Genomic DNA, 11,456 nt, shown 5'->3' with positions numbered 1-11,456 from the left:
ATTTGATGGGACGATGAATAAAAGAAGTTTAATCGCCGGCAAACGAAAATCCGCGATTTCCCGTAAATCCCGGACTCGGCCCGTATAGTCAAAAGTATACAAAGAAAGTACCCAGGAAGTAAACTCATTTCCCGAACGATTTTTTAAATTAATTTTCACCACTAAAACGCATGAGACTTGTAGTTTTTAAAAATGTTTTCATTTTTGATAAGACGCTGAATAAATGAAGTTTAATCGCCGGCAAACGAAAACCTGCGATTTCCCGTAAATCCTGGACTCGGCCCGTATAGTCAAAAGTATACAAAGAAAGTACCCAGGGAGTAAACTCATTTCCCAAACGATTTTTTAAATTATTATTTCACCACTAAAACGCATGAGACTTGTAGTTTTCAAGAATGTTTTCATTTTTGATGAGACGCTGAATAAAAGCAGTTTAATCGCCGGCAAACGAAAACCCGCGATTTCCCGTAAATCCCGGGCTTGGCACGTATAGTCAAATGTATACAAAGAAAGTACCCTGAGAGTAAACTCATTTCCAGAACGATTTTTTAAATACTTTTTTCACCACTAAAACGCCTGAGACTTGTAGTTTTCAAAAATGTTTTCATTTTTGATGAGACGCTGAATAAAAGCAGTTTAATCGCCGGCAAACGAAAACCCGCGATTTCCCGTAAATCCCGGGATTGGCACGTATAGTCGAAGGTATACAAAGAAAGTACCCTGTGAGTAAACTCATTTCCAGAACGATTTTTTAAATTACTTTTTCACCACTAAAACGCATAAGATTTGTAGTTTTTTAAAAATGTTTTCATTTTTGATGAGACGCTGAATAAAAGAAGTTTAATCACCGGCAAACGAAAACCCGCAATTTCCCGTAAATCCCGGACTCGGTCCGTATAGTTAAAAGTATACAAAGAAAGTACCCAGGGTGTAAACTCATTTCCCGAACGATTTTTTAAATTATTATTTCACCACTAAAGCCCATGAGACTTGTAGTTTTCAAAAATGTTTTCATTTTTGATGAGACGCTGAATAAAAGAAGTTTAATCGCCGGCAAAAGAAAACCTGCGATTTCCCGTAAATCCCGGACTCGGCCCGTATAGTCAAAAGTATACAAAGAAAGTACCCAGGGTGTAAACTCATTTCCCGAACGATTTTTTAAATTATTTTTTCACCACTAAAACGCATGAGACTTGTAGTTTTCAAAAATGTTTTCATTTTTGATAAGACGCTGAATAAAAGAAGTTTAATCGCCGGGAAACGAAAACCTGCGATTTCCCGTAAATCCCGTACTCGGCCGGTATAGGCAAAAGTATACAAAGAAAGTACCCAGGGAGTAAACTCATTTCCCGAACGATTTTTAAAATTATTTTTTCACCACTAACACGCATGAGACTTGTAGTTTTCAAAAATGTTTTCATTTTTGATAAGACGCTTAATGAAAGAGGTTTAATCGCCGGCAAACGAAAACCTGCGATTTCCCTAAATCTCGGACTCGGCCCGTATAGTCAAAAGTATACAAAGAAAGTACCCAGGGAGTAAACTCATTTCCAGAACGATTTTTTAAATTATTTTTTCACCACTAAAACGCATAAGACTTGTAGTTTTTAAAAATGTTTTCATTTTTGATGAGACGCTGAATAAAAGAAGTTTAATCGCCGGCAAACGATAACACGCGATTTCCCGTAAATCCCGGACTCGGTCCGTATAGTTAAAAGTGTACAAGGAAAGTACCCTGAGAGTAAACTCATTTCCCGAACGAATTTTTAAATTATTTTTTCACCACTAAAACGTATGAGACTTGTAGTTTTCAAAAATATTTTCATATTTGATGGGACGCTGAATAAAAGAAGTTTAATCGCCGGCAAACGAAAATCCGCGATTTCCCGTAAATCCCGGACTCGGCCCGTATAGTCAAAAGTATACAAAGATAGTACCCAGGGAGTAAACTCATTTTCCGAACGATTTTTTAAATTATTTTTTCACCACTAAAACGCATGAGACTTGTAGTTTTCAAAAATGTTTTCATTTTTGATGAGACGCTTAATGAAAGAGGTTTAATCGCGGGAAAACGAAAACCCGCGATTTCCCGTAAATCCCGGGCTTGGCCCGTATAGTCGAATGTATACAAAGAAAGTACCCTGTGAGTAAACTCATTTCCAGAACGATTTTTTAAATTATTTTTTCACCACTAAAACGCATGGTACTTGTAGTTTTCAAAAATGTTTTCATTTTTGATGAGACGCTTAATGAAAGAGGTTTAATCGCCGGCAAACGAAATCCTGCGTTTTCCCGTAAATCCGGGACTTGGCCCGTATAGTCGAATGTATACAAAGAAAGTACCCAGGGAGTAAACTCATTTCCTGAACGATTTTTTAATTTTTTTTTTCACCACTAAAATGCATGAGACTTGTAGTTTTCAAAAATGTTTTCATTTTTTATGAGACGCTTAATGAAAGAGGTTTAATCGCGGGAAAACGAAATCCCGCGATTTCCCGTAAATCCCGGGCTTGGCCCGTATAGTCGAATGTATACAAAGAAAGTACCCTGTGAGTAAACTCATTTCCCACACGATTTTTTAAATTATTTTTTCACCACTAAAACGCATAAGACATGTAGTTTTTAAAAATGTTTTCATTTTTGATGAGACTCTGAATAAAAGAAGTTTAATCGCCGGCAAACGAAAACCGCGATTTCCCGTAAATCCCGGCTTGGCCCGTATAGTCAAAAGTATACAAAGAAAGTACCCAGGGAGTAAACTCATTTCCCGAACGATTTTTTAAATTACTTTTTCACCACTAAAACGCATGAGACTTGTAGTTTTTTAAAATGTTTTCATTTTTGATGAGACGCTGAATAAAAGAAGTTTAATCGCCGGCAAACGAAAACCTGCGATTTCCCGTAAATCCTGGACTCGGCCCGTATAGTCAAAAGTATACAAAGAAAGTACCCAGGGAGTAAACTCATTTCCCGAACGATTTTTTAAATTATTATTTCACCACTAAAACGCATGAGACTTGTAGTTTTCAAGAATGTTTTCATTTTTGATGAGACGCTGAACTAAAGCAGTTTAATCGCTGGCAAACGAAAACCTGCGATTTCCCGTAAATCCCGGACTCGGCCCGTATAGTCAAAAGTATACAAAGAAAGTACCCAGGGAGTAAACTCATTTCCAGAACGATTTTTTCAATTATTATTTCACCACTAAAGCCCATGAGACTTGTAGTTTTTAAAAATGTTTTCATTTTTGATGAGACGCTGAATAAAAGAAGTTTAATCGCCGGCAAACGAAAACCGCGATTTCCCGTAAATCCCGGCTTGGCCCGTATAGTCAAAAGTATACAAAGAAAGTACCCAGGGAGTAAACTCATTTCCCGAACGATTTTTTAAATTACTTTTTCACCACTAAAACGCATGAGACTTGTAGTTTTTTAAAATGTTTTCATTTTTGATGAGACGCTGAATAAAAGAAGTTTAATCGCCGGCAAACGAAAACCTGCGATTTCCCGTAAATCCTGGACTCGGCCCGTATAGTCAAAAGTATACAAAGAAAGTACCCAGGGAGTAAACTCATTTCCCGAACGATTTTTTAAATTATTATTTCACCACTAAAACGCACGAGATTTGTAGTTTTTAAAAATGTTTTCATTTTTGATGAGACGCTGAATAAAAGAAGTTTAATCGCCGGCAAACGAAAACCTGCGATGTCCCGTAAATCCTGGACTCCGCCCGTATAGTCAAAAGTATACAAAGAAAGTACCCAGGGAGTAAACTCATTTCCCACACGATTTTTTAAATTATTATTTCACCACTAAAGCCCATGAGACTTGTAGTTTTTAAAAATGTTTTCATTTTTGATGAGACGCTGAATAAAAGAAGTTTAATCGCCGGCAAACGAAAACCCGCGGTTTCCCGTAAGTCCCGGACTCGGCCCGTATAGTTAAAAGTATACAAGGAAAGTACCCTGTGAGTAAACTCATTTCCCGAACGATTTTTTAAATTACTTTTTCACCACTAAAACGCATAAGATTTGTAGTTTTTAAAAATGTTTTCATTTTTGATGAGACGCTGAATAAAAGAAGTTTAATCGCCGGGAAACGAAAACCCGCGATTTCCCGTAAATCCCGGACTCGGTCCGTATAGTTAAAAGTATACAAAGAAAGTACCCAGGGTGTAAACTCATTTCCCGAACGATTTCTTAAATTATTATTTCACCACTAAAGCCCATGAAACTTGTAGTTTTCAAAAATGTTTTCATTCTTGATGAGACGCTGAATAAAAGAAGTTTAATCGCCGGCAAACGAAAACCTGCGATTTCCCGTAAATCCTGGACTCGGCCCGTATAGTCAAAAGTATACAAAGAAAGTACCCAGGGAGTAAACTCATTTCCCAAACGATTTTTTAAATTATTATTTCACCACTAAAACGCATGAGACTTGTAGTTTTCAAGAATGTTTTCATTTTTGATGAGACGCTGAATTAAAGCAGTTTAATCGCTGGCAAACGAAAGCCTGCGATTTCCCGTAAATCCCGGACTCGGCCCGTATAGTCAAAAGTATACAAAGAAAGTACCCAGGGAGTAAACTCATTTCCAGAACGATTTTTTAAATTATTTTTTCACCACTAAAACGCATAAGACTTGTAGTTTTTAAAAATGTTTTCATTTTTGATGAGACGCTGAATAAAAGAAGTTTAATCGCTGGCAAACGAAAACCCGCGATTTCCGGTAAATCCCGGGCTTGGCCCGTATAGTAGGCTGTTCAGTCACGTGACTTTTTGCCGTGTTCGGAAATTCAGCTTAAAACAAGCTCGCACACGGCAACGCGTATTTTGTTATTGCGCGTGATGGCACTTATTTTAAATCGTCGAATTCGGCACCTATTTCGCTTAAGACAGATGGTGTATGGGCAGATAGTGATTGTTAAGTACCTTAAATTTGTTTTTTTGAATGAGACTTGTTTAAACGACCAACAGTGTATTCAGATTTCGACGAGGGAAATGTAAACTTGGCGCAAACAGAGGAAAGTGCATGACGTATCAGGTAGTCTCACTTGAAATTAGTTTATATTAAAAATATACTTTCAATTTCTATTCTTATTCCTAACTTTCCTGCATGACAAATCTGGAGAAAAAGCATTTTTTGTTTATATCGAACCCCCGTCTTAAAGTTCTATGTGACTTGCTGCAGTGCAACAACGAATTTCGACTTTTTATTTATTTTATTTTATTATATAATTTATAGTCTTGGAATGATGGCTATTAATCATGGCTATGTGCTAGATATTCCAGTTAACATTAGACACAGCTACTAAACTAAAGCACCAAAGCTAGCTAGCTACCTAGCTATATATATATTAGCCGAAGTAGTGGACCAGAAGATGGAGTGTGTGATGTTGTGTTTAATTATTCCATACCACTGTGTGGTTAATAGATAAAGGTATATTTTGCTTACTACTAGTGTGATTTGGTTTTTAAACACTTAAAGTATTAGGCTTGGAAATTTGTTGATTCCAGATACCAATTTGTTACCCACTCAGTTCTTGCAAACTGTTTACTGTTTACCATTATTCTTTTTTACAAAAACGCCTCTCTTCCAACTTTCCAGGCCTAAAGTTAGCTAAGAGTCAGAGTAGGTTACTTTATAGCTAGCTTATACTGTTTTAAAAAGCAAGATTTAGATAATAATTGAAGAGATAATGATTATATAATGTTATTTTTGTAAATATTCCATTGTTTAGTATGTATAGCTATATCATAATTGCTGACGTAAACTAGAAAGGCAGATAATACACAGTCTAGGTAGGAATGGTATTTTAAAAATAATATGCATTGGTTAAAAGTTTTGCAGCTTATGTTAGACAATAAAATTATTAGTGCAGTTTCGCTTGATATATTTTCAGCTTTAAAAATGAGTATTAAAAATAAACAAGTTTATGATCTTTTTTCTTCATTGAATGAAAAAAGCATTAAAGAAGTAAGTGATGGATTTGTTTTACTTGGTGTTGAAATAACATGTCCAGAAAAAGCGTTATATACAAAAGTTAAAAGACTAGTAGAGAAAGTAAATGGTCTGAAAAAAAGGAAAGCTAATTCTGCTATAGAAACTTTGTTGGAAGCTGAGTTTAGTGTTCCAGTGCAAATTACCCCACATCAGCGATCTATTGATGCGGCTAGTTCTAGAAATGAAGTTTTGTTTAAAGAGAAAATGAAACAATTAAAGGAGGAAAACAAAAGTTTAAAAAGAAAGTGCGAAAATTTTCAAGAATTAGAAATTCAATACAACACACAAGTCAAAGAGGTTAAGAAACTTAGTAACGAATTATTTGTAGCAATGAAGGATGAAAATAAGTTGACAGCAGAATATCGTCGTATAAAGAACAATTATCTTGAAGTAGAGGAAAAACTTAGAAATGTGGAATTGAAATTTAAAGATAATAGCAAAGCGAGGGCAGATAAATTGAGAAATTTATCAAAGAAAATTAAAAACAGAGATGATAAAATTAATAAAATGGAATCAGAAATAGCTGAATTGATATCTGGTACTGAGAATAAAAGTGATGAGTTGGATGACATGAAAGTAAACTTGAACAGACTCAATGATAAATTAGAAAACAGTGAAACTATAGTTGATGATCTGCGGAATGAGAAAGCAAAACTGAAAAGAAAGACGCACAGTTTGTTGTTAAAAATTGAAAACCAGAAAAAATTGATTGACCACAAAGAAGTGAATGATATGAAGTGTTTAAAAAGTGATTATGACAAACTCTGTACAAACATGAAGCAACTTACTGAAGAAAATCGTGATTTGCAAATGCTCGTTTCGTTATTAAACGACAATGAAATTGTAACATTTGAAGGTGGTCGTTATTCAGACGAAATAAGAGAAGTTGTTATGGAATTACTTTCCTTGAATGTCAGCATGGGAAAGGTAAATGATGTGATCAAGGTTGTACTTGAAAAACTTGCAAAAAAAAGGGTTGACAGGTTGCCTTCACAAGGTTTAAAAAGTCATTTAATGCAAGAAGCATTAATTTTAGCACAATTACAGGTTGCAGAAGCAATGATTGATAATGACAAGGAGGCGTTTGGTAATTGTTTACATGGAGATGGTACATCAAAATACCATAAACATTATCAAAATTTTCAGATTACAACATCGAAAGGAAAAACTTTAACATTTGGATTATCAGAAGTTGCAGGTGGCGATGCGGCAATAGTAATGAAAAATTTTACTGACACAATTGATGACATGTGTGACATTCTGAAAGAATGTGACAAGGATGCAAATTTTTCCCGGCTTGTCACATCAATCAAATCTACAATGTCGGATCTTGGCCCTATTAATCCTTTATTTAACTCACAACTGAAATCTTTAAGGGAAAAATTATTACCAAATGTTGTAGAAAACTGGAATTATTTAAGCGAAACACAAAAAACGGACATGACCGATATGGGAAATTTCTTTTGCAAATTACATCTTCTGGCAAATTTTGCCTCAGAGGCAGATAAAGTTCTGCATTCATTTGAGAGAATGGTCCTCTGTGATGACTATGAAACAGTATTTGCCTTCAATAGTGCAAAAGAATCTTCTGCTTCTAGATTAGTGCGTACAGCTTGTAAAGCTTTTCATGTGCGTGGAGGTGACGAATGTGGAGTAGCATCGTATTTTAACTCGTTTTTAGCTGGTCGCAATCAGAAATCTTACTTTGTACCATTTATTGGAAATCGTTTTAACATATTGTTTTATAACGCTGCTGCATTATATTACCATCGTGATGCAGTCGTATCTTTTCTTTCATCATGGCCTGATCCTAATAATTTACTGAAAGCTGTAAATGAAGACGTATCAAATAAGTTGTTTCTTAGTGAAGTCAGAGCACTTGGCATTATTGATAAATTATTGACTGGTCCATTGTGGCGATTAATAGAGTCTTGTGAAAGTATCCTCGAAATAAATCCATACCTGTTACAACTTAAAGTCAAACTATCTGCACTCTGCAACAATTGTTCATCACTTCTATCTGGCAGTCATATTTTCCAAGAGGATGGTATTATTGTACACAACAAAGATGAATTATTTATCAAGCTATTTGAGGATACAGGTGATGATGAATTGGATATTCTAACACAGCAAGCCCTTGAAATTATTTGCCATGCAATTCTCATCATCTTAGAGCGTCAATGTAAGGATCAACTGCCTGGAGGAAAGTACTGGAGCCCCAGTCAGATAATAAAGGAGACGTCATCAATTGTACCAGTAACCAATAAGGCTTCTGAAAGTGACTTTGCAATTTTGGATTTGTTAGTGAAAACGAAGCCTAGTGCCAATGTTGAAACATTGCAGGCTTTAACCATGTGGTCGCGTAACAAAACACTTGATTGGTTTGAACAGAAGTCTTATGATGAGAAAAAAAGTATGATGGAATCAGCCAGACATAATGTGGAAAAAATGAAGGCGAAGTATAAATCAAGGAGAAAAGAACTGTTGGAGGAGTGGAAAAGGAAATTGCTTGCTAAACAAGATATGAAAAAGAAAGCTGAAGAGAAAATAGCATTGAAGAAAGTGGAAGCTTTTAACAAATTGCTTGAGCTAAATGTCCAGGCTTGGATATCTGTTGATGAACTGAAAAAAAACATCATGGATATATCATCACAAAAACGTGCAGAAGTTTTGCTAGCGCAAATGAATTTTTACAGGCATGTTATGCCTTTCAAATGCAATTCCAAATTGTTTAACAAAACAAAACAGAGTGGAAACAAAAGAGTTGATTTGTCTTGGGAAGAGCTTCTTGAAAACTTTGTTAAAATCATGCATGTAACATTTTCATCATCTGCAGAAAAGGTAACAAAGGATAACCTGAAGTCGAAGGAAGATAGAGATGAAGTAGTTGCAACCCAAAAAAAGGAACTGATGGAAAAGATCAAGAAAGAAAGGATGAAAAAACTGTCTGAACAACAAAAAAGCAACAAACTCCCTTCCTTCATCAAAGACCCTGATTGTTTAGTTGGTTTACACATACGGCATCATTTAAAGGAAGAAGATGAAGAGGATGCATATTGGTGTAAAGGGGAAATTCTAAGTGTAGCAAAACGACATTCCAATCCTAAACGCACGTTGTTTAATGTAGTATATGAGTCAGAACCTGAGACAGTTTGGAGTTTTCCAATAATTTTAGATTTTGAGAAGGGAGACGTTATTATGTTATCTTAGAATATAGTTAGTTATAGTATAGTTATATATTTGAGGGAAGAAATTTTTGTGGTAATGTATTTCGTTCAAACCGTGGAACTTTTTTATGGCAAAAACTTCTTCCTTTGAGGATCATTGTTTTGTCAACTTGTGACATGTGGTATATATTGTTCTATTAAAACATTTAGCACTTATGGTAGCTTAATATTTTGCGTTCTTTTTTTTATTTAGGTGCTAAAAGGTGCAGTTGTTCCATTTTCATCTGGTCTGCATATTTATACTCTGTCAAATATTTTGCAAGCTTTAAGAGTGTTTGTCAAAGTTTTATAGTTACCAACTTAGTGTTTTACAGTGGTTCCTGTGGACTTTCTTTTTACATTTCCTTAAATTTGAAATATCTTTTCAGCTATTACGTTATTTTCTCTGGCTGGTCTGCAAAAATATAAATTTCGTACATTTCTATGAAGTCTCTCAATGTTAAGATTACAGTTTATAAACATTTTTGCCGGTTATTGTATAATTGTTTTGCTTTTATGTTATTTTTGAGCTACAGCATCATTTTTACTATCTGGTCTGCAAATTACACTCTTGTCAAATATTTTGTACTCTTCAAGAGTGTTTGTAAAATTTTTGAATAGTTACTAATTTGTGGTGTTTTATTATGTTCCTGTGAATTTTTTTCGCATTTTCATCAATTTGGAAAGATTTTTTCAACTATGACGTCATTTTTTCTATCTGGTCTGCAAATTACACTCTTGTCAGATATTTGTACTCCTTAAGAGTGTTTGTATAATTTTTGAATAGTTACTAATTTGTGGTGTTTTATTATGTTCCTGTGAACTTTTTTGCATTTTCATCAATTTGGAAAGATTTTTTCAACTATGACGTCATTTTTTCTATCTGGTCTGCAAATTTACACCCTTGTCCGAAATTTCGTACACTCTAATGAACTTTGTTTAACGTTAAGATTACAGTTTATAAAATTGTTTACTGGTTGTTGTATACTTTCTTGCGCTTTTAGAGCAATTTGTAGTAATATTTGAGCTATGACGTCATCATTACGTCATTTCTAAAAATAAACCATCAAAAATTAATATATTTTTTCTTTTACAAATATACTATCTACTGTAAAAATTTTAAGTTCTTACCATGTCTCAATCTGGAGTTATTGATTTTTAAAGATAGAAATTGTGAAAAAAAACCTATACATGACCCCCGTCTTTGTGCCGTGTTTTGTTGCGAAATTGGCCGAAAAACGCAACAAAAAAGGGCTATACTATCTATCATAAAAATAACAATAACTAGAGAATGGCTTGGAGTTAGGAGTTGCGCGACCCCTCGTTGAAACCGTATAGAAATGTAGAAAACGTTGCATACGGCTAGAAGGTCGAGCGGCGCATAGAAAAATTTGACCTGAACAGCCTACGTATAGTCAAAAGTATACAAAGAAAGTACCCAGGGAGTAAACTCATTTCCCGAACGATTTTTTAAATTACTTTTTCACCACTAAAACGCACGAGACTTGTAGTTTTTAAAAATGTTTTCATTTTTGATGAGACGCTGAATAAAAGAAGTTTAATCGCCGGCAAACGAAAACCTGCGATTTCCCGTAAATCCTGGACTCCGCCCGTATAGTCAAAAGTATACAAAGAAAGTACCCAGGGAGTAAACTCATTTCCCACACGATTTTTTAAATTATTATTTCACCACTAAAGCCCATGAGACTTGTAGTTTTTAAAAATGTTTTCATTTTTGATGAGACGCTGAATAAAAGAAGTTTAATCGCCGGCAAACGAAAACCCGCGGTTTCCCGTAAGTCCCGGTCTCGGCCCGTATAGTTAGAAGTATACAAGGAAAGTACCCTGTGAGTAAACTCATTTCCCGAACGATTTTTTAAATTACTTTTTCACCACTAAAACGCATAAGATTTGTAGTTTTTAAAAATGTTTTCATTTTTGATGAGACGCTGAATAAAAGAAGTTTAATCGCCGGCAAACGAAAACCCGCGATTTCCCGTAAATCCCGGACTCGGTCCGTATAGTTAAAAGTATACAAAGAAAGTACCCAGGGTGTAAACTCATTTCCCGAACGATTTTTTAAATTATTATTTCACCACTAAAGCCCATGAAACTTGTAGTTTTCAAAAATGTTTTCATTCTTGATGAGACGCTGAATAAAAGAAGTTTAATCGCCGGCAAACAAAAACCTGCGATTTCCCGTAAATCCCGGACTCGGCCCGTATAGTCAAAAGTATACAAAGAAAGTA

General features: G+C 35.0%; 1 long non-coding RNA gene across 1 annotated transcript; it reads left to right on the top strand.

Moving 5' to 3' along the window:
• Positions 1-4,808: 4,808 nt before the first annotated feature.
• Positions 4,809-10,284, top strand: LOC130623723 (uncharacterized). The gene is made up of 3 exons (XR_008981154.1): positions 4,809-5,041; positions 5,243-5,437; positions 9,422-10,284. It is a non-coding gene; the product is annotated as an uncharacterized LOC130623723 (long non-coding RNA).
• The last annotated feature ends 1,172 nt before the right edge of the window (positions 10,285-11,456 follow it).

Source organism: Hydractinia symbiolongicarpus, chromosome 13 (genome assembly GCF_029227915.1).
Source record: "Hydractinia symbiolongicarpus strain clone_291-10 chromosome 13, HSymV2.1, whole genome shotgun sequence".
Lineage (NCBI taxonomy): Eukaryota > Metazoa > Cnidaria > Hydrozoa > Anthoathecata > Hydractiniidae > Hydractinia > Hydractinia symbiolongicarpus.
The sequence above is the reverse complement of the archived record's forward strand: the minus strand, read 5'-3'. Positions and strand labels throughout refer to the sequence as shown.